This window comes from Geotrypetes seraphini, chromosome 6, assembly GCF_902459505.1.
Source record: "Geotrypetes seraphini chromosome 6, aGeoSer1.1, whole genome shotgun sequence".
NCBI lineage: Eukaryota > Metazoa > Chordata > Amphibia > Gymnophiona > Dermophiidae > Geotrypetes > Geotrypetes seraphini.
The window spans coordinates 190,525,892-190,553,717 of record NC_047089.1 but is presented as its reverse complement, the minus strand read 5'-3'; the positions used below and the strand labels follow the sequence as shown (position 1 = coordinate 190,553,717).

Genomic DNA, 27,826 nt, shown 5'->3' with positions numbered 1-27,826 from the left:
TCCAAACTCACCTTACCTTATATCAGCTTTATATCTTAAATCAGACATGCCGACTGCATCCTGATATCCACCAGCCTACCAAGTTCTTTTGTTTTTTCTTTTTAATTAATATTCATCTAATTCATCTTCTGCCTTATTATTTTCGATGATACTCATGCCTACCGTAGTGAATCAAACTGTGTGACTGACAGCTGCAGTCAGAGCACAGGATTAGACAAAGACAAATAAAAATGAATATTTATTCAGTCTTCATTACTCTTGCAGTGCCTTAAAGCAGTTGTTCTTTATCTAAGAATTTATACCCCAGGCTAACTACTTGATATGGGGGATGGGAAGGCTTACAGATGTTATACTTCTCAAGCAAAAACTTTAAAAAAAGTCTACACTTTCAAATAATTAGACCCACAGAAACAATTTAGATATGAAGAAAGTGTGCAGCTTATCCATGAAGATGTAGTGTGTGTGTGTGTGTGGGGGGGGGAGGCAGGGAAGGGGTTTATCCAACAGAGTAACTTATTAGATGACCTTTACAGCCCATCCAGTCTGCCCTATACAATAAACTCATAGCATAAGGTAGGATGTGATACTACATATGCATACTTAATCCCGACCTGTCCTTGCCATCCTCAGAGCATATTCCATAGAAGTCTACCCGCCTCTAGCCTCTATTGAAGCTGTCATCAAAGCCCCACTCCAGCCCATCCAAATCTCTCCAGCTACGATCAGGACACAGACCGTGGGAAGTCTGTCTGGCACTGGCTTTGCTTCTCAGTTACTGAAGTTGCCATCTAATCAACGCTAAGCTTGTTTGGTTCCAGGCCTTCCGTATAGGACTCCTTTGTATTTATCCCATGTCTTTCCACTCCCTTGGACTTTCAGTTCAGTTGGAATCAGGGCTGGGTTTTGTCAGCATGGATCTTTATTCACAACTACCCAGGGATTTTCTGTTTTATATCATCTCCAGCCCTTAGCCAGCAACAGCCCAATGTAATAAGGTGCACAACCACATTACCTTACACCAATAAAGATAGATTGTAAAAAACAGATGTACAAATCAGGGTGGTAAATGCATAGTCTCAGTAGAAGTGGTGGAGATAGAGACTATGTTTGATTTCAATAAAGCCTGGGATAGGCACATGGGATCTTTTAGAGAGGGAGAGATAATGGATACTGCAGATGGGCTGACTGGATGGGCCATTTGGACTTTATCGGCCATCATGTTTCAATGTTTCTATGAGACCTCCAGGTCAGGCAGTGTGGTGCGGTGAGTAGAGCTACAGATGCCACACTCTGAGGTTGTGGGTTCAAATCCCATGCTGCTCCTTGTGACCCTGGCCAAGACACTAATTCCCCATTGCCCCAGTTACATTAGATAGAGTGTGAACCCACCAGGACAGATAGGGAAAAATGCTTGAGTACCCAAATGTAAACCACTTAGGCCAGGGGTGTCCAATGTCGGTCCTCGAGGGCCGCAATCCAGTCGGGTTTTCAGGATTTCCCCAATGAATATGCATTGAAAGCAGTGCATGCACATAGATCTCATGCATATTCATTGGGGAAATCCTGAAAACCCGACTGGATTGCGGCCCTCGAGGACCGACATTGGACACCCCTGACTTAGGCTATAAGTGGTACATAAATACTGAAATAAATAAAATATTTTGAAAAAAGATCTGCCATCATAAAGCCTGTTGTAAAATACATGCAGGAATGAATATATATGTGCTGGTTACATGTGGTAGCATCACCCATGTTCCAATCTGAATGTCTAAAATGTCAACAGTGTCAACACAGCATTGTCCCTCTAAAGTATTCAGGTACTCACTATCCATAGAACTCCAATTAATACGTAAGTTTCCCTTTTAGATTATTATTTAATATTTAGACTCATTGTATGGTATTGTACTTAGACTTATTGTATTGTATTGTATTTAGACTCATTGTAATGTATTGTATTGTATATCAGGATTCTAGGAGTAATATTTGATAATAAATTATCATTCCACGACCAGATAAGCCAAGTGGTTAAATCTACTTTTTACAGACTCCGCCAAATTCGATCTGTGTCAAAATTTTTATGCGCACAATCCTTGAACATCTTACTTCATTCCCTTGTAATCTCTAAAATTGATTACTGTAATGCCTTATTTATAGGTCTGCCACAAAAAGAGCTCAGGCGTTTACAAATAATTCAGAACGCCTCCATTAAAATCATTTATAAAGCCAAAAAATTTGATCATGTTTCACCACTACTCAAGGAGGCACACTGGCTCCCAGTAGCACATCGCATTATATATAAACAATGCTTACTTACCTTTAAAGCTTTAGAATTCAAAACTCCTGCCTTTATTTTTAGACTCTTAATACCTTATACTACTTCTAGATCTCTTAGATCACAAGATCAACATTTATTAGCTATCCCCTCGTTAAAAGTTATTAACACAAGGCGCAATACAATCTTTTCAATAACAGCTCCTCAGTCCTGGAATGATCTCCCACTCTATTTAAGACAAGAAAAGAACATGGATAAATTTAAGATCAAACTTAAAAGTTTTTTATTTACAGATGCTTTTAGCGATTAAAATTCTTCTTCACTGCCAATCTAATTTTCTTCGTCAATCGTTATTGTCTCCCCTCCTAATGTACTTCCCTCGAATTATTGAATTTAACAATGAATGTAACCATTAAATAACTTCCCTTTTGTTTTACTATTATACGTAGAAATTTTCAACTTAAATGTATTGATATCTGTATAAGTAATGTTTACTTTTTTTACCCAAATTATTGTATGTTCGAATGATATGTTACCTATATTTGTGAACAATTTGTACATTGCCTAGAATTTTGAATAAGCGATAAATCAAGCTAATTAATAAATTTGGAAACTTGGAAACTTGGGTATTGAGACTCATTGTACGGTATTGTAAGTAGACTTATTGTATTGTATTAAGACCTTTTGTTATTCGCTGAATGTCCAGCCTTCTTACAATGTAAACCGCCTAGAAGTCGCCTGACTATGGCGGTATAGAAAAATAAAGTTATTATTATTATTATTATATCCAGTTCTCTGGTCACCAAGTCAAAGAAATTGATCCGATTTGTCTAACAATACCTGCCTCTAGTGGATCCATGTTGCCTCAGATCCTGTAATCTATTGAATTCCAGAAATGGTACTATTCTCTGTTTTAAAAGCATTTCCATTAATTTACTTACCACGGAAGTCAGACTTACGCAGCGGCATAGTAAGGGGAGGAGGCATGGGGGGCGGACTACCCCGGGTGCCATCTTTCTCGGGGCGCCAGTGCGCCTCCTCCTTTCTGCTCCCCTTCCCGCTCCTGCCCTGGCTGCGCGCGTGCCCCTTCCCTTCCCTTGTACCTTTTTAACTTCAGCGCAACTTGTGCGTTGGCTTCAGTGCTCTCTCTGCCATTACTTCCAGAAACCGCTCCTAGGAAGTGACATCAGAGAGAGCGCCAAAGCAAATGCGAGCAGTAATTTAGTGGCTGCTCACGCCAAAGTTAAAAAAGTATGGGAAACAGGCAGGTGGGAAATGCATGTGTATATTTTAGTCCCATCTTAGACCTGCCCAAAACACTCCCAGACCATGACCCTTACACTATGCAATTTGAATGTCTATACTCTGACTTTCTTAAAGTGGGATTTAGATGTCACAGAGAGTAATTTATAAGAGGTATTATACATGTGTATATTAAGAGGTATTTTCTAAGTCTAAGTCTGACTTTGGATATATTCTGCAAGATGTCCAAATATTGGAGCGGGAAAACATCCATTTTCAAAACCGCTAGATGTCCAAATTTGTTTTGTTTTTGTGAAAATGACCTATTTGGATGTCTTGGTCCATAGGACGTCTAACTTTTTTGGCCATTTTCGAATACAAAAATGTCCAGGTTCAAAATGTCCAAATCAAGTCCATTTGGGCATGGGAGGGGCCAGCATCTTAATAGACTGGCCATGCAGACATCTCAACGGGGCAGTGAGGTACCCTTAGGGGGCACTACTGTGAACTTCCCATAAAGGATGCCAGGTACATATTTCACCAGAACCCCCTATTAGTGTATGGTGAGCCCTCCAAAATTCCCCCAAAACCTACAGTATCTATTTGTTTACCACCCCAATAGCCCTTATGGCTGCAGGTGTCACCTATATGGCAGTACAGTAGAGTTTTAGTGGACTCACACTTTTCACCATAAATATAGTGGGTAAAGTGGCTTATGAACATAAGAACATAAGAATTGCCGCTGCTGGGTCAGACCAGTGGCCCATCGTGCCCAGCAGTCTGCTCCCGCGGCGGCCCTCTGGTTAAAGATCAGTGCTCTAACTGAGACTAGCCCTATCTGAGCACGTTCCGGTTCAGCAGGAACTTGTCTAACTTTGTCTTGAATCCCTGGAGGGTGTTTTCCCCTATAACAGCCTCCGGAAGACGTTCCAGTTTTCTACCACTCTCTGGGTGAAGAAGAACTTCCTTACGTTTGTACGGAATCTATCCCCTTTCAATTTAAGAGAGTGCCCTCTCGTTCTCCCTACTTTGGAGAGGGTGAACAACCCGTCCTTATCTACTAAGTCTATTCCCTTCAGTACACACAAAAAAATAGGAATTCTGACCACAATTATTATGAAATCTATTGTGAGGGCCTCCAAATGACATGATATTTTAGGAACCTGTGTAATTGTATTGTTTGTGATTTTTTTTTTTTGTATTTAATTTCATCGCTTTTTTTCTGATGGTCTTGTGGTAGCATAGGTGAAATAGTGGGCATGAGACTTTCATGTGTACAAGCAGCAAGCGAGACTGTTTAAGCCAGAAGGAAAAGGCTGAATTATGCTTTTATTTATGCAACTGAGTCATAACATATGCCTCTCTTCTCTCTCAGACAGGCAAGTCAGTTTAACATAAGCAATTCTTCAATGTAACCACCACAAAGGCCTAGTTTGTAGCAGACCTGACAGACAGACATATAAAAAAGATTCTAGCAGTGTCTGTCCCTTGTATATAAAGGCCTGTTCTACCTTGCAGCTTGTAGTGCTCAAACTAGTGCTACCCGATTCAGGAAAAAAAAAATTTGATTTGATTCAATTCAGCCTATTGAGTCGATTTTTCGATTTGATTCGATTTTCATGCCCAATTGGGTGGGTTTATTTTATAGCCTCTTCACCCCTTTTATAGCCTCTTCACCCTCTTCGCCCGTTCCAGCCCACACTGGCCTGTGGTGTAAATAAAATAAACTAACAAAAAATACTTTTCCTCTCTCTGTTAAATCCTAGCTCATGTTCACGATCTAACACCAGCTCTGGAAGGATACACATTTCAAATCTGACATATTGTAATCACAAAACAGAAAATAAAATTATTTTTCCTACCTTTTGTTGTCTGGTCATTTTTCAAATCATGTTGGTCCCAGGCTCTGGCTGTCTTCTGATCAGGCTCTCCTTCTTTCTTCTTTCTCCGTGCTAACCATCCATCTTCCATCTCTGCCCTCCCCTTCTGTTTTCCTATCCTCCCATGGAGGTCTGGCATCTTTCCTATTTTTCATCTCCATCCCCCTGCAGCTGCAGGTATGGACTCCACTATCCACAGATCCACCATCTCTCCTTTTCTCAACTACCCTTTCATCCAGCATCTCTCTTCTGTGTCCCTGTCCCTATTCTCCTCTCCAGTAGTGTCCCCCTTGTGTCCCTGTTCCTATGCTCCCTCCATGCCCAGCATATTATCTCTGTTTCATGTCTTTCTCCATATCCAGCTTCTTCTTTCTCTCTTCCTTACCTCTCTTCCTTCCCTCCCCCAGATACAGGCTTTCTCCTACTATCTCTCCTGCCATCCTGCACCCTGCCCACCTACTTTGGAGCAGTATCTGTCCCTCTTGTACCATTCCTCTTGTGGCCTTGCATTTCTGTCTCCCTCCCCTTTCTTACTCCTTCCTCCTCCTCCCTTTGCACAGGCCTGCCTCCCCACCGTGAAGACACTCTTTCTCCTCCTCCCTCTGGGTAGGCCTACCTCCCAGCCATGAAAGCCTGCCCCCCCGAAGGCCTGCCCCCCTCCCCGCCGCAAAGGCCTGCTTGCCCCGCAAGCCTGCATGTTCCCCCAGCTTCCCCGCTTTTACCTTAAGCTAATATGGCAGCCTGCAGGATCACTGGTGCTATAGCGATCCCTGCAGCTGCCGTCATCCTCAGCGGCATGTTCTCTCTGCCATGATCCTGACCCTAATGTCAGAGGAGGGGCGGGGCTGTAGCAGAGAGAATGTGCCGCTGAGGACCACGGCAGCTGCAGGGATCGCTATAGCACCAGCGATCCTGCAGGCTGCCATATTAGCTTAAGGTAAGAGCGGGGAAGCTGTGGGAACAGGCAGGCCTTTCCAACTGCCCCCCCTCAAGTAGGAGTGGCAACGGACGACCAGCAAGAGGCAGCACTGCCGCTCCTGCTTTAGGAAGGCACAGGGGAAGGGTCGGTCATCAAATCGGGAGGCCAATTTTTTAAAAAATTGAATCAATTTGAATCTATTCATCTGATTTGAATTGGTGAATCGATTCGAATCGTGAATCAGGCAGCACTAGCTCAAACTCCTTCTCGACAATCCCCCAGTTACAGCTGGCCAGATCTGGTGGTTAACTTCAGATACAGCTGGTATGGAAAGGTGGCCAGGGCTAGTTCAACCTGTAGCTCAGGGGACTGGTGACAAAGGGCACCAAAATTACAATCCACATTGAGATAGATGCCACATTGAGATTTTGGCATCCTATATCACCAACGCCCTGAACCAGTGCCTCATCTGGTTTTGTGTGAGGGGGTAGGCTTGAGGAGGGAAGTACCAGATTGCAGGTGGGGAAGGGGCAGTGGAGTGGAGGGAACGATAGTCTTGATGGAGGCTACCTTTAATTTGTTGGAAGGGAACAGGAGTCTTCCCTCATCTCCCCCAGAGTCTTCCTGACTGTCCCATGCTAAGAAGGTTCATTCTCCCTGATCTGGGCCACGCTCTTCTGCCTAGGATATGGTCTAGGGAGAATGTGCTTTAAGGGAAACCAGGGTTTGCCTAAGCACAAGTGTCCTCTTTTGTTGGACTCATGGTGGGCCCTCTGTTTAAGGTATAAACAATAAAATAAATACATGTCAATCATCAGTAAAGTAACATAGGAGCTCTCCTGAATTTGCTCATCATCTCACTCTGTTCACATGGTATACTTCTAAGAAAAGAAACACTAAAGTCATGGTAAGAATCTGCAAACACTATACAGTAAATGAATTTCATTAAGCATTGATCATAAAACTTAACATAGGAGTGCTCTTACTCCCCCCCCCCCCCATTTTACTAAATCGCAATAGCGGTTATTAGCGCAGGAAGCCACACTGAATGCTCTGCGCTGCTCCCGACGCTCATAGAGTTCCTATGAGCGTTGGGAGCAGCGTGGAGCATTCAGCTCTCTGCGCTAATAACCGCTATCATGGTTTAGTAAAAAGGGGTAGGAGTTTAATGAATTAGTCAATGATATATGAGTAGGCTGCTTTTCACTAGGGGGTGAGGGTAGCCCGTAAGTCCAACACAAAATAATTGATTTAGGGTGACTTTTGTTTTGAATGGGGAGAAACAAGAGAATGCAGCAAACCAGTGCTCCAAACTGTAAATAAAAGGATCCTGGTGGATAAGAAAGACAGAACTCTGGGAGAAATTAAAAGGAAAAAAATGCACAAATAGACATGAGAGCAAAATGTCTAAACTCAGATTTAGACATCATATTGAAAATGCCCCTCCACAGTTTCCCTTCAGATGGCTGAGGTACCTAAGAGAGACACATCCAGGATAATAATGTTCTGCATAATAAAACCTAACAACTAGCATAATGTAATACTTATCGCAAAGAAATCAAACTCCCACTAACATAATAAAACAGCAAAAGGGCAATTCTATAATTGCACACATGTAGTCACACATACCATGTGCACACGAATGCAGAGCAAAGCAGCATTCATGTGTGTAAGTGCACTGTGTGCTATCCTATAAGAGTAGAGTTACCAGACATCCGGGGAAACCTGGACATGTCATCTTTTTAGAGAACTGTCCAGATGCCCGGATGGACTTTCCAAAACCTGGCAGTTTGTCCAGGTTTTGGAAAGCCCTGACAAGCTCTGGCCACATCTTGAGGCCCTCTAAGCATGCGCAGATGATGTAACACACATCCGCACATGCTCCAGGCCCTCTAGACGTGGCTGGAGCTCATCAGGAAAGAAGAGAAGAAGCTTTGTGGGGGCGGGGCGGGGGGCAGAATGGGGTGGGGCTGAGGCAGAAATGGGCAGGACCGGAAGCAGAACAGGGCAGGGCCATGTGTCCGGGGTTTTGTGGCCCAAAATATTGTAACCCTATATAAGATAGTCCATAAGTGCATTAACTTGTAATGGCACAGGGGTGGGTGAAGCATGGAGAGGACATGAGTAAGGTATGTCTCCTAATTATGCACATAACTTACAGAATGCTATAACTTACACACAAGATATTACACAAGTGCCACAGTGCATAACTGCAAAGAGATATTCATGTGTGTGAAGCATGGGAGGGGTGTAGGCATGTCTCCAACATATGCAAACAACTTATAGAATACTATGAATTACGCATTTTGCATGGCACACTTAGGCATGCCCATTTATACTTACCATCGACCTGATGTACATAGTCACGCTCGGATTTAGGTATGCTAATTTGGGGTACCCTAGTATTCTACAGTGGCATCTTGGCATGCAGATGCAACTATGGAATTGGTGCTCAATGTGTGGTATTGGTGCACCTAACTGGAGACACCAAGTTTCAGAATTGACCCCATAAGTTTTTGAGTCTCAAGCTCATTTACAATTCCTTCCAAACAGGAGAGAGGACTCCTCCTGCCCAATGATTACCATCTAAGAGTTACCCCCATTACCTTCCATTGCAATCTTGGTTCAAACATAGAAGCAGGGCCTCCCGAATGATGTTCTTTATAGACACAAAAGACACATTTCTGAGGTTCCTGATATATGTAGACTTAGGAGAAATGTTAGAAAATTCTTTTTCACGAAGAGGGTGTCAGTTGCCTGGAATGCCCTCCTGAGGGAGGTGGTGGAAAGGAAAACAGTGACAGAATTCAAAAAAGCATGGAATAAATACAGATCTCTAATTGGATTTAGTATAATGGGGGGGGGGGGAGTAAGAGCACTCCTATGTTAAGTCTTATGATCAATGCACCTGGGCAGCCAAAATCCATGCAAGTCTTATACCCTTAATGGCGAGATCCTAGCAAAAACGGTAGCAGAACGAGACTTGGGGGTAATCGTCAGTGAGGACATGAAGACTGCCAATCAAGTGGAGCAAGCTTCATCCAAGGCAAGACAAATCATGGGTTGCATACGAAGGGGTTTCGTCAGCCGTAAGGCGGAAGTCATTATGCCATTGTATAGATCCATGGTGAGGCCCTACCTGGAATACTGTGTGCAATTCTGGAGGCCGCATTATCGCAAGGATGTGCTGAGACTGGAGTCGGTGCAGAGAATGGCCACCTGGATGGTCTCGGGACTCAAGGATCTCCCATACGATGAACGGCTTGACAAATTACAGCTATACTTGCTCGAGGAGCACAGAGAGAGGGGGGGACATGATCGAGACGTTCAAGTATCTTACGGGCCGCTTCGAGGCGGAGGAAGATATCTTCTTTTTCAAGGGTCCCACGACAACAAGAGGGCATCCGTGGAAAATCAGGGGCGGGAAACTACGAGGTGACACCCGGAATTTCTTTTTCACTGAAAGGGTGGTTGATCGCTGGAGTAGTCTTCCACTGCAGGTGATTGAGGCCAGCAGCGTGCCTGATTTTAAGGCCAAATGGGATCGGCACATGGGATCTATTCACAGGGCAAAGGTAGGGGAGGGACATTAGGGTGGGCAGACTAGATGGGCCGTGGCCCTTATCTGCTGTCTATTTCTATGTTTCTATGTTTACTGTATATTAAGAGCTAAGGCTGATTCTGGGCAGACTTGCATGGTCTGTGTCCCCTATATGGCAATTGATGGGAACTCTAGTAACTTTACGGTATGTATCCACAAGCAATGAGATGGTTGAATGGGCTGGAGTTAGCTTTGACAACTCCAGAAGTTGGGACCTAAGGACAGTACCGGGCGGACTTTACAGTCTATGACCCAGAAATATTAAAGAAAAAAGAACAATTTAATTTAATTTATGAATTTATAATGCATGCAACTAATGGGCAGACAGGATGGACTGTTCAGGTCTTTATCTACTGTCATTTATTATGTATGTTACTATGTATGTGTGTACAAGAGACTGAGATATGTTATAATAACATGTGAATCTCTCAGTGATATGTGGATCATGCTTACTGCAGCCTAGACCTAGTGAATCTCAGTGAATCAAACATCCCCCCCCATCTCTCCCCAGATTACAGGATGGGGTCAGATCTTTATTTTTATAAACCCTGTTAATCTCTAGTAAATATTAGAGTATTTTAAAGAAAATGTTTCAAAGATAAAATGTATAATGTGGTTAAGATTCATAATACACTGTATTGCAGCAGTTCTGTCACCAACTTCACACAATAGGACAAATGAGAAGCAATAGCACAAATTAAATTTACAATGAACTTCAGTTCCAATTGCTCATTATTCTATTATGGTAGATGCAAATTTCCTTTATTCTTGTTCAGTTGGGTTGTCACAATGTAATATCTTTCCCCTCTCCTCTACATCCATCAGATTGCCTTTAATGGAGATTGTTAGGCATTTTGCCTCTTGAAGATATTCACAAATTATACAGAGGAATTGGTCTCCATGGAAGAAAGCCTGATATCCTCAGAATCAGTTCAGCTATCTTTCTTGAAGCATGAAAAAACATTAGTCTTCAGATATCTAGAAATCAAGATAAAAGGAGGATCAATTTCCAGGCCCTTGTTTTGGTGACAAATCATCTGCCTCAGGCAGTGGCGTAGTGAGAGTAGGGGGCGCCTGGGGTGGTGACTCCCCCATGCCCTCTTTATGCCCAGCCCACCCCTGCTCCTTCCCACATCCACGCCATACTTGCGCCTCTCCCCCGTACCTCTTTAAATCTTCACCAGCACAAGCAGCTTCTCTGGCCTGCTGCTCGCACCGGCATTGGCTGTCCTTCTGACGTCACTTCCTGGCCTCGCAACCTGAAAGTGACTTCAGAGGGGAGCCAGGCCAGCGCAAGTAGCAGGTTGGAAAAGTTGCTTGCGCTGGCAAAGATTTAATGAGGTGGAGTGGGGAAGGGAAGGCGAAAGTGTAGCATGGGGGGGCGTAGAGGTGTTGGTGCCCTCACCAAGATGGTGCCTGGGGCGGTCTGCCCTCCCCCCCTTACAACACCTCTGTCCTCTAGTGTCATCAAGATGTTTCTACAACAAATGCACCATAAAAACATACACAATGAACAAACTATCTAAAAAATCATAATAAAAAATAAAAATGATATGGTACATCAAAAATAGGTGCCAAGCACTATTTTATAAACTGTTCTCTGAGTTGGGTACTATTTATAGAATAGCATATAGTGCCACGATGTGCACACAACTTGTGGGCACAAAGATATAAACCAAATGAAACCTGATATAAATCCTCATGCATAATTGGGCATGGATCCCTTGAATTTTATAACATTACGCACAGCTTTAGTGAACGCCTCTGACCTGCCCATATCTCTCTCATGGCCATGCCCCCTTATAGCACAGAGCAAGATGCCTGCGCAAAACTAAATTGTTGGCAATTAACACACATAATTGTTAGCACCCAATTATTGGCGCTAATTGGTTGGGTAATTAATTTGCACACTCAATTTATAGCACCATATATAGAATCAAGGGGTTAGTGCCTAACTTTAAGTGACATGTTAAAGAGTGTGTGTGTGGAGGGGGGAAGGGGGCAGGGGATAGTGGCCAATTTCAAAAAACTATCAGACCAATATTCAGTCTGCAATAGTCAGTGTTTCTGACAACCAGATTCACTGTGGGCAGAATTAGACCCAGATATTCAGTGCCTGCATTGATACTGAATATTTGGATTTTTGACAGTACTCAGAAGATATGTGAGTGTGACTGATTTTGGGGAGGAAATTCATCAAGGGGCACTAACCAATTTAGTGGCTTCTGCAAGGGGAGATCATGCCTAATGAACTTACTACACTTCTTTGAAGAAATTATCAAACGGATGGACAAAGGGGACCCCATAGACATCGTCTTTGACAAGGTACCCCATGAATGCCTACTTTGGAAACTGAAGAATCATGGGGTGAAAGGAGACGTACATAGATGGATCAGGAATTGTTTGGCGGGTAGGAAGCAGCGGGTAGGAGTGAAGGGCCACTACTTGGACTGGAGGAAGGTAACGAGTGGTATCCCACAGGTTTCGGTGCTCAGACCGCTGCTATTCAATATATTTATAAATGACATAGAAACAGGGACGAAGTGCGAAATAATAAAACTTGCAGATGACACCAAACTATTTAGTGGTGCTCGGACTAAAGAGGACTGCGAAGAATTATAAAGGGACCTGAACAAGCTAAGGGAGTGGGCGACGAGATGGCAGATGAAGTTCAATGTAGAGAAATGATAAGTATTGCATGTAGGAAGCATGCTATACGATATATTGCATGAGGTACAGCTATACGATGGGAGGGATGTTATTGAGTGAGAGTACCCAGGAAAGGGACTTGGGGGTAATAGTGGATAAGACAATGAAGCCATCGGCACAGTGCACAACAGCCACTAAGAGAGCGAATAGAATGCTAGGTATAATCAAGAAGGGTATTACACCCAGAACGAAAGAAGTTATCTTGCCGTTGTATCGGGCGATGTGCGTCCGCATCTGGAGTACTGCGTCCAATATTGGTCGCCGTACCTTAAGAAGAATATGGCGATACTCGAGAGGGTTCAGAGGAGAGCAACACGTTTGATAAAGGGTATGGAAAACCTTTCATACACTGAGAGACTGGAGAAACTGGGGCTCTTTTCCCTGGAAAAGAGGAGAATTAGAGGGGATATGATAGAGACTTACAAGATCATGAAGGGCTTAGAGAAAGTAGAGAGGGACAGGTTCTTCAAATTTTCGAGAAAAACAAGAACGAGAGGGTATTCGGAAAAGTTAAGAGGGGACAGATTCAGAACCAATGTTAGGAAGTTTTTCTTCACTCAACAAGTGGTGGACACCAGGAATGCGCTTCCAGAGGGCGTGATAGGACAGAGTACAATATTAGGGTTCAAGAAGGGATTGGACAATTTTCTGAAGGAAAAGGGGATAGAGGGGTACAGATAGAGGACTACTACACAGGTCCTGGACCTGTTGGGCCGCCGCACGAGCGGACTGCTGGGCACGATGGACCTCTGGTCTGACCCAGCAGAGGCACTTCTTATGTTCTTATGTTAAGTGCACGCTAATGATTAGCAAGCGCTGAATGCTAAGATGCCCATTATATTCCTATGGGCATCTTACCTAAACCCTTTTATCAAGCTGCTGCGGTAAAAGCTCCAACACTCATAGAATTCCTATGAGCATTGGAGCTTTTGCCGCAGCAACTCACGATAACCCCTCCCCCTAAAACAGCTTGATAAAGGGGAGTCTTGGTGAGTGCTAAACCAATTAGCATCCCTTGGTGAATTCCCCCCTCAGTGTCTTAATAGCATTGCTAATTAGCCATAGTTAGGACTGCTTTTTGTGCAGTCCTACATGCCTGGTTAGCTATCCGGGACTAGCACTGAATAACTTCGAGGTCTACTCCGACTCCAGGTTTTATTAAAACTTTGATTAAACACTTATATAATTTCTAAGCGATTTACATAAAAATATTAAAATAATAATTTAGAAAGAAAACATATAAACAGTAATAATACTGATACTGACTTACAAGAAACAAACGGAAAGAAAAGGAAGAACTACAATTTTTAAAAACAAAGGGCTCCTTTTACTAAGCTGCGCAGTTTTAGCGCGCGCTAAATTGCCCCGCATGCTAGACTCTAGCTGGCGTTAGTTTTTGGCGTGTAGCTGGCATGACAAAGCAGTGTGCGCTAAAAACGCTAGCGTACCTTAGTAAAAGAAGCCAAAAAACATTCAAGATAAACACATTAAGGGGGGGAGGGTTGGTTTTTTTTTTTAGCTTTATAAGGCTAGTTTCTGGCATTTGAAGAATCTATCTGAATATCCCTGTTATTAAACAATTTCAACCGTTTCTGAACATAATGCTAAAAAGCATCATTAAATAGAAATGTTTTAAGAGCAGTTTTAAATTTATCTAATTGTCTTTCTTCCTTTATGAAAGACGGAAGTCGATTCCAAATTTGTGGAGCTGTTATAGAGAAAATCTCTGTTCTTCTCGTATTTATGATTTTCAACGATGCAATTGTCAAACGATTTTGTTCCGCTGATCTAAGGGGTCCTTTTATCAAGCTGCGGTAGGGGTTAAACCGCCTGCCGCACTAGCTGCTAACGCCTGCATCGAGCAGGCGTTAGTTTTTTAGCCGGCCGCAGGGGTTAGCGCGTGTTGAAATGTCCGACGCGCTAACCCCGCTAGCACGGCTTGATAAAAGGACCCCTAAGTGTTCGTGACTCCATTCCCAGATTGCCCCAGCACTAACCAGTTAGCTGTTGCAGTTAGAGCAGATATGCAGCAGCACTATCCAGTAAACTGCCATTGAATATCTGCTCCCTGCCTGTTCTGTGCAATTTAACCAGGCATGAACCTCTCCTATCCAGTTAAATTGTTTTGAATATCAGGCCCTATATTTATTTATTTATTTATTTAAAAAATTTATATCCCACATGTTTAATTAATTAATTTTCTATGCTGTTCTCCCAAGGTAGCTTGGAACGGTTTACATTAATTTATTCAGGTACTCAAGCATTTTTCCGTCTGACCCAGCAGGCTCACAATCTATCTAAGGTACCTGGGGCAATGGGGGGATTAAGTGACTTGCCCAGGGTCACAAGAAGCAGCATGGGTTTGAACCCACAACCTCAGGATGCTGAGGCTGTAGCTTTAACCACTGCACCACCCTCCAAAAATCAATGTGGATTACAAAAAACACATATAAACTGTAAATAAACGCACAAACATTAAAACACTAATGATACAGTATAATCACATTTCAGGACAAACACCATTCATTCATGAATAAAAAACCAGTACAATGCTAATAATATCATCACATCACAGATTATAAAAAGCTTCCTGAAATAAATAAGCCTTCAAACACCTACCACCAAATAAACTAGTCACAAAAGTGTTTCTTTTTTCCTTCAAAACTTTGGAGGCAAAAATAAAATACTGAAGATTTGAGATAATTACCCCAATAATTCTATAGCAGTGGTCTCAAACCTGTGGCTCGGGGGCCACAGTACTATTTTGAAGCCCTCTGTATGTTTATCATAATCACAAAAGTAAAATAAAACAGTTTCTAGATCATATCTCTTTAGCTATATAAATTACAATATTATTATTAAGACTTATGGCCTCTTTTACAAAGCTGCACTAGCGGCTGCACTGCGCTGTGCTAACGGCCCCGAAGCCCATAGAGATTTAAAGGGCTTCGGGGCTGTTGCCGCGTGGCAGCTGCTAGCGCGGCTTTGTAAAAGAGGCTGTTAGCCAGAACGAAAGATTTATAAACTATAAAGAGTTTTATCTCATGCAAAATTGTTATTTCTTTAATAAGACATTAACTATTTTTTCTGAGGCCCTCCAAGTACCTACAAATCCAAAATGTGGCCCTGCAAAGGGTTTGAGTTTGAGACCACTGTTATATAGGTACAGTCCTGGCTGAAAGGAGCACTTTTATCAAAGTGATTTGAGTTGGTAAGAAAGCTGCAGTCCACCCCATTTCCTCTTTTTAATTTCTTCTTTTCTACTTGATGTTTCTGTTCGTCTTGTAATGTTATACAAAATGTATAATAAAAAAAAGTTTGAACTAAAAATACATTTCCAATCCCTCCCCCATTAATGCTTCCATTCTCAATTCCATGCCTCAATTTCCCCTTTTCCCCAAGTCACCTACCAGGTCATCCCTGAGGTTTAGTAGGGAAAGAGATGACTCCCAGTTGTTTCTGTCATGGCCCCACCTGTCCCCTATGCAAAATGGTGTCTCTGAAGCACAGAGAGGTATTCTGGTGGTACTACTACTAGGGGTTGGGCTGTGTAATAAAAGAATGTTCCCACACTAGATTCCTGGAATGGCCCAGGAAATGCAAGTGGATGGGAGTGGTATCACTCTGACTTTTTGAAATTAGGGATCAGGGGCTAGATGCACTAAAGTCAGTTAGTAATACCGACTGGTTTGCTGTTGGCCGATTCTCTGGCCGATTGTGGAGGAGCAATCGATACCTAAGGATAGGGGCCTTAGGTGTCTGAGTCAATCAGGGCCTTAGACGCCTCCCTCTGTATTCAATGTAATGCAAAGGGAGGAGCCTAAGGTCTGACATCTGAGCAAATCAGGCTCCTCCCATTGCCTTGGACATCAGAGCCAAAAGGGAGGGGCCTTGGGCATCAGAGCCAATCAGGGCCTTAGCCTCCTCCCCGTGTATCACATGGTGCACCTGGAAGGGGAAGGCCCATCATTTTCCACATGTGGGCCTTGGAGCTGGAGGTACTGTGCTTCCCTCCAGCTTCCAATATCTATCAAAGGTACAGGGAGGGAGTTGGGGAGTGGAGGGGGCTTCAGGGGGAGCATCTGATGGCAGGAGGGAGTGGGCATTCCTCCTGCCTTTTGTTTTGTGAGGAAGGGGGGAGGAGATGGTTGGGGGGCTGTGGTCCAGAGCCAGGTGGGGGGCATGGTGCAGGAGTAGTTGGCCAGGCAGGAGAGAGTAGGCAACCCTCCTGCCATTTTCCATGCCATGGGGGGTCGTGGTGCCAGTTCATGGGGGGGGGGCATTGTGGAGGGCCATCATCGGCAATGGGGGACTTTTATTCTTTATGGGGCAGATAGTTTGCATGTGTAACACATGCAAAATATCTGTGCCATTGAAAAAAAAAAACAGGCAGACCAGTTGTTTTTTCGATATCTAAAACCTCTGGGTTTGTTTGGGGGTTTTTGGGGGTTTTTTTTTTTGCATAGCCAAGCAATGTTAGTACATCAATTACTTGGCTACTTTGCATGTGGTTTTAGCTAATTTGCATGAGCAGATCAGAAAATGGGCAATCGTGGGGCAAAACACATGGTGAGCCATTTTGTGTATCGGGTTGGTAAAAGCGATCGTCGCTAAAGCTGTGAAAACAGGTTTAGCAACAATCACTGACTTTAGTGCATCTAGCCCTAGGAATGGGGGCACTGAGGGATTTGGACATCTCAGGAAGCAGGAGGTATATAGATATAGATTTTTATTTTTACAGTTTGGGACAGCCTATTAAAAGGTAATGGAGCACTTAGGGCTCACAATCTTAGCGCTGATGTGGACAACAATGCAAAAGTACATTTACCATGGGATTTATTAACCTGCAGTACTGCTGTATTATAGATTAGTGAATCCTGCAGTAAATTTCCCCCTCAACAGCACAGCATAATTGCTGATTGGTAACTAGGTTCCTTAAACTGTAAGCCTTCTTGGACATGGAAAAACTACAGTCTGTGAAATGTAATTTACCTGGAGCTTGAATTTGGAAGGGCAAGCAATTAACATAAAGTCTGAATCTAAATGAAAAGTACAAGTTCAGCCATACAGTGTGGTAAAATCAAGCCTGGGTCAGGGAATAAGGTGGTCAGTTGATCTTTATATTTAAGTGGCTCAGAACAGAGGACAAACTGAACAAGAGAAGGTGCAGGGTGGCAGGGCCTGCCACTCACTACAAAATTGAAATCTGTAGCAAGTATAAAAGTTGGGACATTGTTCCAAAGAAAAACACTGCTTCCTTGCTAGATATTTCTGTGCTACAGTTTCTCTCCCCCCCCCCTATGGTTTGATGTTATGAAGCAACAGGTACAATGACATAAATAATCTGGGCAATGGAACAGAAGCATTTCAAGCAGTACACTGTGTGTTAAAAATAGCCCCCTCCAGCATAACTGAAGCTCAAGAACTGCAAACATGTGCAGGAGGTAATACAAGTGATAAAACTGGAGTCACAATGAGCTGGACTGTTCCAAGAAGGGAATCTAATTCTATATTCAGTACTATTATTATTATTGAGCTTTGCTTCAGAGGTTTTCTGACAGAACAGACATGGATTATCATAAGCATTTTTTCAGTGGCAATTTTCTTTAAAAGTGGTACCAGACAGAAAGAAAAGAGGCTTATATCTTTCACGTCAGCTGCAATGGGAAAAAGCTTAAGGAAGCAAATTCAAAGGGTTCCATAAGAACATAAGAATAGCCTTACTGGGTAAGACCAATGGTCCATCTAACTCAGTATCCCGTCTTCATGGTGGCTAATCTAATCTATTCTTCAGTCTTATATACCGGATCATTCCCTTAGGGGACTCGGTCCGGTTAACAAACTTTAAGGGCTCCTTTTACTAAGGTGCGCTAGTGTTTTTAGCGCACGCACGAAATTACCACGTGCTACACCGTGCAGTATGCTTCTAGAATAACGCCAGCTCAATGCTGGCATTAAGGTCTAGCGTGCGCTATTCTGTGCGTTAAGGCCCTAACGCACCTTAGTAAAAGGAGCGCTAAGTTAATAGTACATTCAGGGCAGGAGTAACCAATAGGCCAAGTAGGCACGTGCTTAGGGCCCGAAATGGTCAGGGGGGGCCCGATTAAGGAAGGCATCAACATTGTTTTTTTCCAAACGGCGATGGGCCCCTCCAGCATCGACGGAAAGTAAGACAAGCAAGCAACATGGGTAAGAAAGGCAACAGGAGCTATAACTGTGCAAGCGGTGCTGCTTGCCCAAAGCTTCCCTCTGACGCAGCTTCCTGTTTCCGCCTGGGCGCATGGTGGGGTGGGGTGGGGCAGGGGGCCCAGTGTACTTGTGTGCCTAGGGACCCTCGACGAATTCATCCTGCCCTGAGTACATTAGTGACAAAGTGATGAAACTACAAAAGTAGTCAATATTAACATTCATCAATCGATTAGAGAAATTCCCTAGGAGGCATCCTTTTTTAACTATCCATTAGAAATTTCTTAAACAGATAAGTTTTCAAACTTTTTCTAAAAGGGATCAAAGATAAAGAAGTTCTAATAATAGAGGGAAGATCATTCCAAACTTTCACCATAGTATATGCCAAAGAATGAGCAAATTTACCCAAAGTTAGAATCCCTCTAACAGAAGGAAATTTTAATTTAAATTTTTGTAAATTCCTAGTAGACTGAAGACGATATGACTTAAAAGTAAGAGGAAACAATGGGAAAAAATACCATATAAACTGTTAAAAACAACATTAGAACACTTGAATTGAACTCTCCAATATATCGGAAACCAATTTAATGCCCTCAACAATGGTATAACATTTATTTATTTTTACCAAAAATCAGTTTGGCAGCCATGTTCTGAATAAGCTGTAATCTCTTCATATTACATTTGCTTAAACCGATGTAAAGAGAATTAGCATAATACAAATATGCTAAAATTATAGCCTGGACTAAAATAACAAAGTGATGATGATGAAAAAAAACTATGAACTCTCCTTTGCTTCCGTAGAATCAGAAAATACTTTTTAGATATGTTATTAATTTGATTAGTTCAGGGCTGCCCAAGTCCAGTCCTCGAGATCTACTGGAAGGCCAGGTTTTCTGGATATCCACAATAAATATGTATGAGTGAGATTTTCCTGCACTGACTTCTTGGTATGCAAATCTTTCTCATGCATGTTCATTGTGGATATCCAGAAAACCTGGCCTGCCAGTAGATCTCGAGGACCAGACTTGGGCAGCCCTGGATTAGTCAATGATAAGGTTGAATCTAAAACAAATCCAAGAATTCTAGATGAAAATTCAATCTTTAAAGAATCACCAGAATTTAATCTTATATATGAAGGTAAATTATCTTGAATAGGACCAAACCATAATAGTTTGGTTTTAGTGGCATTTAACTTCATATGCACAAAAGAGGCCCACTCTTGGAGTCGTGCAACACAAGAATTAATATCAGCTTTTAAATTTGATAATGATGAGTCAACTTCAAGTAAGATAAAAATGTCATCAGCATATGTAAAAATCAATTCTGAGACGGATAAATTCAAATATTTCAATGTTGTCATATATAGATTAAATAATATGGGAGACAATGGAGAGCCCTGAGGCACACCACAAACTGGAGTCCAAGAAGGAGAAAATTTGTTCTCAGTATGTGCTTGATATGATCGTAATTTTTAAAATCCATTGAACCAATTCAATACTTCTTGTTTTAAACCTATATTAATCAAAAGTTGTATAAGGATATCATGATCCATGGCATCAAAAGCTGCCAAAAGATTAAACTGCAACAAGACAGCACAGTGGCCATGAACTAGAAGATGCTGAACTTTCACAACCAATGAGATAAGAAGAGTTTCTGTACTGTAATTTGGACAAAATCCATATTGAAATGGAAGAAGTATGGAAAATTTATCCAGATATTCCGATAATTGTTTCGATACGACAGTTTCCAAAATCTTTGTCAACAGTGGTATATTTGCAACAGGGCGATAATTAAGGGCTAGAGTTGAATCTAGATCCGCATTTTTTTGTAATAGATTAAGTATAATTTGTCCCATATTTGATGTGAAAAATACACTGGAAAGAATATAGTTAACCAACATTGTAAACCAAAAATACCAGAAAAAGGGATATCGCAATAAATGTATGAATGGACAGAGTCTAGCAAACACTTTTTCTGACTAAGGTGCGCTAGCGTTTTTAGCTCGCGCTACACGCTAACACCTCCATAGAGCTGCCATTAGTATTTTCCGTGTAGCGTGGGGTTAGCACGTGCGACATTGTAGCGTGCGCTAAAAACGCTAGTGCACCTTCGTAAAATGAGCCCTAAGTTTAGTACAAAGTTGTAAAAGTTGGTGTTCTGTTATTGCATCAAATGTGTGTCAATATCTGTCAACTGGAATTTCATTAGAGAATTTTTCAAAACAGGAAAGATTAAAAGGCACCAAAATATTAGAAAATGATGACTTTATTTTTAAAAAAATTTCATTAAAGAAAGTGGCTACTTCCTCTACAGAAGGTTTGATAGATTTATTTATCTGTTCTGATGTTATTGCTATTGATTTCCATAATGAGAATAGTGCCTTACTTTAATTTTTTGCTGTATTAATTTTATTACCATAATATATTTTCCTAGCTTTAATGATCTCATGATTATATTCCTTTATGTTCTTTCTCCACTGCATCTTATCTATTAAGGTATTGCTTTTTTCCCATTTTCTTTCTAACTTTTTACACGTCTGCTTAAGTTGGCATTGATATTGAGAATACCACGGTGCTTTCTGTTTGTAAGAAACCTCCTTCATTTTAATAGGTGCTAATGACTCAAAAATTGATTCAGAATTTTTCATCCAGATTTCTAAAGACCTATCTACATTAAAATCATAAGGAGGGGCAGGTAGTATTTGTTTTAATTGTGACCAGAAACTATCAGGATTGATTTTACTCCGTATTGTAATTATTTCTTTCAATGGTTCCTTACAGATCTTAAGACATAAAAATAGGAATCCTGCAACATCCCAAAAAGTGATTGGTCCACGGCTGTTTAGACCATTCTATCTCCGTAATTGAAGATCTTAAATAAACAGAGTCTGTATACCAAATAATATCTAAAGCATGGCCAAGGACATGAGTAGTAGCTGGTAAAACATTAAAATTCAAGGAATTTAAAAATGATTTAAAACTAATCACATCATTATTATTCTCAATTTCAAGATGAAGATTAAGCTGCGATAGCATTTTTAGCACACGCAGAATTTTAGGAAATTTTAGTGAAGCATTTAGAATGGTCTCTTGAAGGAGATCTACAGACTTATTCCGTGATCCAGGAAGTCGATAAAATAAAACTATACCTAACGGGTAAGATTTCAATTCATGATTTATAGATAATATCATATATTCTAAGTTAGGATTATTGCCATTTTCTTCTAGCTAATATCTAAAAAAGAGCGGAAAATAGTTGCTAAACCACCTCCCTGTCTATCTGACCTAGATGTAAAAAGTCCTTTAAAATCAGAAGGGAACATTTCCTTCTGAGTAACAACATCTCCCTCAGGTAACCACGTTTCCTTAATAAACAGCACGCCTATATCATTATTAGTAATTAAATCATGAATAATTTGCTGCTTATTGCATATCGATCAAGCGTTACAATAATAAGATGGAACAGGAGTGAGAGAATCAATTAAAGAATTAGACAAGCGGTCTTCTGGGATCAATGATCTTAATACATTCAAATTCCTTTGTTTCACAACTTTTCTGCAAAAGAATCTCCTGTTGCTAGTAATAACTGGTATATTAAATTCATCTTGAGTTAATCTGTTTAAATCTAATGGTAAAGAAGAAGAAGGATAAGCACAAACTGAATGACAGTATGTAAAATCCAGGTCACAAATACCTGGCAAAAACCCAAATAGGGGCAAGCAGTGACTTTCTCCATTTCTGTCCCAATAGCAGACTACGGACTTTTCCTCCAGAAACTTATCCAAACCTTTTCTTAAACAAGCTACAAGTATTTCCCTGTGACTTCATCGAGTGTCCCCTAGTCTTTGTAAATTTTTTTTGCGTAGAAGAGTGGTGCCGCTTTCATGGAAAGATCAATACTCTTACAGGCATTCCTCTGATGGTGCAACACTTCTAAAGCTTTCTGTTGAAACAGGAGATACAGAAGAAAGAATAATTATTCCAAGAAAGAAAATCTGGGATAAACTTGCAGTTCTTCAGGCACTTGCGTCTATAGTGATTAGAGATCCCACAGCTTCACATTACATGTTCCAGGATGACCCTTACCTTATTCCCAAAACTTTTGCTGAGTTTAAATTGTTTTCCTTGTCAAAGGAGTCTGGATGTAATGCAGCAAAATATGTTTTTAAATGCATCTCCTCAACTTTTTCAGACTGATTATGCTGAACCTTCTATACCATGCTTGATGCCTGAAACTTTGCAGCCTCAACTAGAAGGAGTGTGAGAGGCTGCCCTTTAGGAACTCATACAACTCAGGAGAGTCAAGAGTGCTATTGACATGTTTGATCAACTCCTACAATCAGGACCTACAGTATCCCTGAAAACATCAAACCGTCTTTTGGATTTGCTATGTTTTTATGGAGACAGGGGATGACCAGCTTGAAGAATCAGAGCAGGAAGATGTGGTAGCTCATCAGAGAACACTGCGCAAAGCTTCAGATTTTGTTCGTGTTTGGAGACAGAACAGCAACGCAGAAAGGATATTGAATGTGATGGCAGAACGGAATACACCTTCCTTATGTGCCATGATCAAGGGAATGGTGAAGTATGGTGCTTATGCAAAGGCTTTTGACATGTATGCGGAACTCCTGAACAACAGGCTGACTGCTGATGTACATGCCTTCAGTGCACTCATTTCAGCAGCCCCTGAAGTAAAAGAGAAATACAGTACAATGAAAAGTGGGATCTTATTAAGGAGCTGCTGCAGCAAATGGTTGAACAGAAGGTGCAGCCAAACTTGCAGATTTTCAGTGCAATATTGAAGAGTTTGATGAAATATGGTGCCCTAGGCAAGATATGTGCCTTGCAAACATTAAGTGAAATGAAAGCCTTAAACATAGAACCTAGCCTTGCAACATTTGATCATCTGCTTAAAATATTCTATAAATCTGCTTCATCTGCCAGAGGACAGACTGAAATTCTGTTTGAGGTATTGGATGAAATAAAAGGAAAGCAATTTATTGTTCAGGACCCAGATGATGTGAATTTTTTTCCTGATGCTATGAGAGTGTGCCTTGATCTTAAGGATGCTGAACTTGCATATAGACTACACAAAGTAAAGGAGATGGGAAATAATTGGAAGCTTGAGGGGAACCCTTACCAACAAAGTATCTATTATGGGAGGTTTCTCAATCTGTTGTGCATGATGGAGCATATCGATGTGATTCCTTCGCTCTACTTCCCCAACTCCCATTCAATGCGGGATCTTCTCCAAGCTCTGTATATTGGCAACTGTTTGGACCTGGTTCCTCAAATATGGAAAGATATCAAGCAGCTTGGTCATAGGTATAAACCTGATCTAGTGGATGAAGTATTAGCACTAATACATACAAACCCCTGAGGTTCAAGTTTCCTTTGCAGACTGTGCTTTAGACAAAGTCTGTGTATAAGACACGAGAGATGTGAATGCTACCTTTGGAGTGGACAGCCAGTGCTTTGGGGAATATCACCGTACTGCTTTCAAGAGCAGGCAAATCAGAAGAGGCATGGAGAATGCTGGAGCTCTTCACCGCATTCCCAGTAACCAAGTAATGAATGAGTTCTTAGATACTGCAAAACAGAGCAATAACAAAATTCAAGCTGTTAACCTAGTCAAGATGGCTGCCGAATTTGCTTTACCAACCACTGCAAATCTTGCAAAAAGAGTGATGGAGGAATTTGAGCTCTCTGAAGAAGAGAAGAAAACTCTGGAGGATTTGGAAGCAGAGAGCGGTGTCAACAGCAGTGATAGTGACCGGGAACATAAATAATTTCTACAATTTTTACTGTCAAAGCAATGGAGACATTGTTCCAGGGAAACACTCAAAGCAACAACAACTTTACCAGAAAATTATATTATCGCTAACTCCTGGACTGCATTTTAGAGAACTGTTATTATATTGACCTCATTCTCTGAATGTATACCAAATACGTAGATCTGTTGATATTGCAGTATGAAATAGATTGCAGTATATGTTAAGTTTTTATCATGTACTGAGAAAGAAAGAAACCAATTTTTTTTTTTTTACCATCTTGTGTTCTCAAATTCGTATACCAGTGCAGCAAGTCTGTAATATCCTGATTTGGTCAGTTTACCTGCATACAGTATATAATGTACAGAATAAATTATTCTATTTGGTAAAATTAAATAAAAAAAATTGATCCACTTGTACCGGTTCTAAACCACTCAAGATTTTGTAGACTTCAATCACATCTCCCCTCAGTTGTCTCTTTTCCAAACTCAGCCCTAACCTCTTTAGTCTTTCCTCATATAAGAGGAGTTTCATCCCCTTTATCATCTTGCTCACTGTTCTTTTAACCTTATATAGTTCCACTATAGCTTTTTTGAGATAAGGCGACCAGAATTGAATGCAATACCCAAGGTGAGGTCACACGATAGAGTGTTATAGAAGCATTATAATATTCTTTGTTTTGTTTACCATCCCTTTTCTAATAATTCCTAGCACATTGGGCAGAAGTTTCCAAGTTTATTTAATCTTTGATATACCGTTTATCAAAAACATACCTAAACGGTTTACAATTATCAGAATATTAAGATAAAACAAAAATTTAAAAGTAAAAAGTGGAGGGGACGACAGAATAAATAGACTTATTGGAACAAAAAGGAAAAATGGGAAAAGGTAAGTTTCCAAGTTTATTAAAATTTTGATGAAATGCAAATCAAGATTTCTAAGCATTTTACAAATTGTATTAAAATAAGGGAAAACACTGAACAAATAAATACCGACTAAACAATACATCATAAATGTGAAACGATAGGAAAGTGGAGATAACTACAATTTAAAAGTAAAGAAAACATGAAGGGCAAACAACAATAGGGAAGCTAGGGAGTATAGATTATTAGATAACCTTGGCTATTTCCAAGTCTATTCAGCAGTTCTAAGCATCTCGGAAGAGGTAGCTCTTTAGATTTCCTTTAAATTTATCTAAATTTTTTTCTGCACTGATATGAAGTGGCAGAGAATTCCATATTGTAGGAGCCGTAATTGCAAATGAAGTGGCCTGATTTTCAAGGATGGTGTATAAAGATGATGTTGAGATGAAGGTCTTAGGACTCTTGAAGGTTCATGTGGAATAAGGAGCTTGTGAATAAAAGCCAGTTCATTTGTATTTTGGGACTTGAAGGAAAGAATAGCTATTTTATATAAAATTCGATGTGGGATTGGTAGCCAATGCGCACTTTTCAGCAGAGGAGTAACATGGTCAAATTTCTTCCTTTTAGTAATAATTTTTATGGCAGTGTTTTGCATCAATTGTAATCGGCAGATATCTTTTTGGTATATACCATTACAATAGCCAAGTTTGGATATAATAAGAAAGTGAATTAGAATATTGAGGGAATGGGGGTCCAAAACGTTCGCAAGATATCTAAACATTCTAAATCTAATGAAACAATTCTTTACTACTGAACTGAGTTGTGTACGGTAGGTCAGTTTGCTATCTATAATTACACTTCCCCCTCCCCATTCGCAGTTTCAGTACTCGCGATTTCACATAATCGTGATTTTTTGGAGGGAGTGGGGGAAAAACCCCCTCATAATTTTGCCTTCCCCCGGCATCCTGGCCTTACCTGGTGGTCTAGCGGGCTTTTGGGGCAGGAGCGATCTTCCTACGCTCCTGCCCCGTGTAGATTGCCAATAGGAAATGGCTGCCGTGAGCTCCCGTTGTAGTCTCGAGAGACTACGGGAACTCACGGCAGCCATTTCCTATTGGTGACCTGCATGGGGCAGGAGCGTAGGAAGTTTGCTCCTGCCCCGAAAGCCCGCTAGACCACCAGGTAAGGCCGGAATGCCGGGTGGAAGGTGGGAGGGAGGCGGGGGTGGGTCAGAGCCAGACCAGAAGATATTCGCGGTATTTCCCTATTCGTGGTCCGTCTCTGCCCCTATCCCCCGCGAAAAATGAGGGAGACGTGTACTCCTAGAATTTAAATAGCATTCACAGAGATAATTGGAGCATCACTTATGGTGATAGGGGATGTGAGCTGTAAGTTATCTTTTCATGGGAATAGCAAACATTTGTTTTTTGATAAGCTAAGTGACAGCATGTTTCCGTGAAGCTATTGACTTATTTTATCTAATTTAGATTTGAGAAGACTAATATCATCGGAGCTGGAGGCATCGACAGGGTAGATAATCTGGATGTCGTCTGCGTAAGCGTAAGCGGTAAGATCAATAGATTGACAGAGTGTCAACAGGGGGGCCAAATAAATATTAAAGAGTAAAGGGGACAGTATGGATCCTTGAGGGATGCCAAAACAATTTTGGATAGTTGATGATGTGGAGTTATTGAACGAAACAACAGAAGTGCGGTTTGTGAAATAAGAGGTAAACCATTCAAGAACCTGTTCAGAGATTCCTGCCGCAGCTAGCCTTAGAAGCAGGAGTTGGTGATCTACAGTATCAAAAGCTGCTGAAAGGTCTAATGAAATGAGTATAACTAATTTATACTAATCCAGGAAATATTGTATGGATGTAGATAAATCTATTAGTGCATGTTGTGTAGAATGATTTTTCCGAAAGCCAGTTTGATTGGTTTGGAGAGCTTGGGTTTTGTCAAAATAGTCTGAGATTTGATTGAATATGTTTTTTTTTCCGTTACTTTTGCGAGGAAAGGAAATGTTGAGATTGGTATATAATTGGAGCACTCTTGATTACTGCCATTGTTATTTTTTATCGTGGGGTATATAATAGAATGTTTCCAAGATGCAGGCATGGTTAAGTCAGAATTAGATATCCTATCAAAAATGCCCCTCCACACGTGGTCCTCCTGTGGAGTTCAGTTTGAGACCTTACTTGGAAATATGTGACCTACTCTAGAGGTCATACTTCTAAAAGGGTATAGACAGGCTGTAAATATTTCAGAGAGTGATCATCAGGACATACCCAACCAGTTGTTTTTCATATCCACAATGAATATGCATCACATGGATTTGTGTACCAAGGAGCCAATGCAGGCAAATCTATCTCATATATATTCAGT

General features: G+C 41.2%; 1 pseudogene; it reads left to right on the top strand.

The window, feature by feature from the left end:
• Nucleotides 1-22,436: 22,436 nt before the first annotated feature.
• Nucleotides 22,437-24,597, top strand: LOC117362932 (annotated as a pseudogene).
• Nucleotides 24,598-27,826: the final 3,229 nt, after the last annotated feature.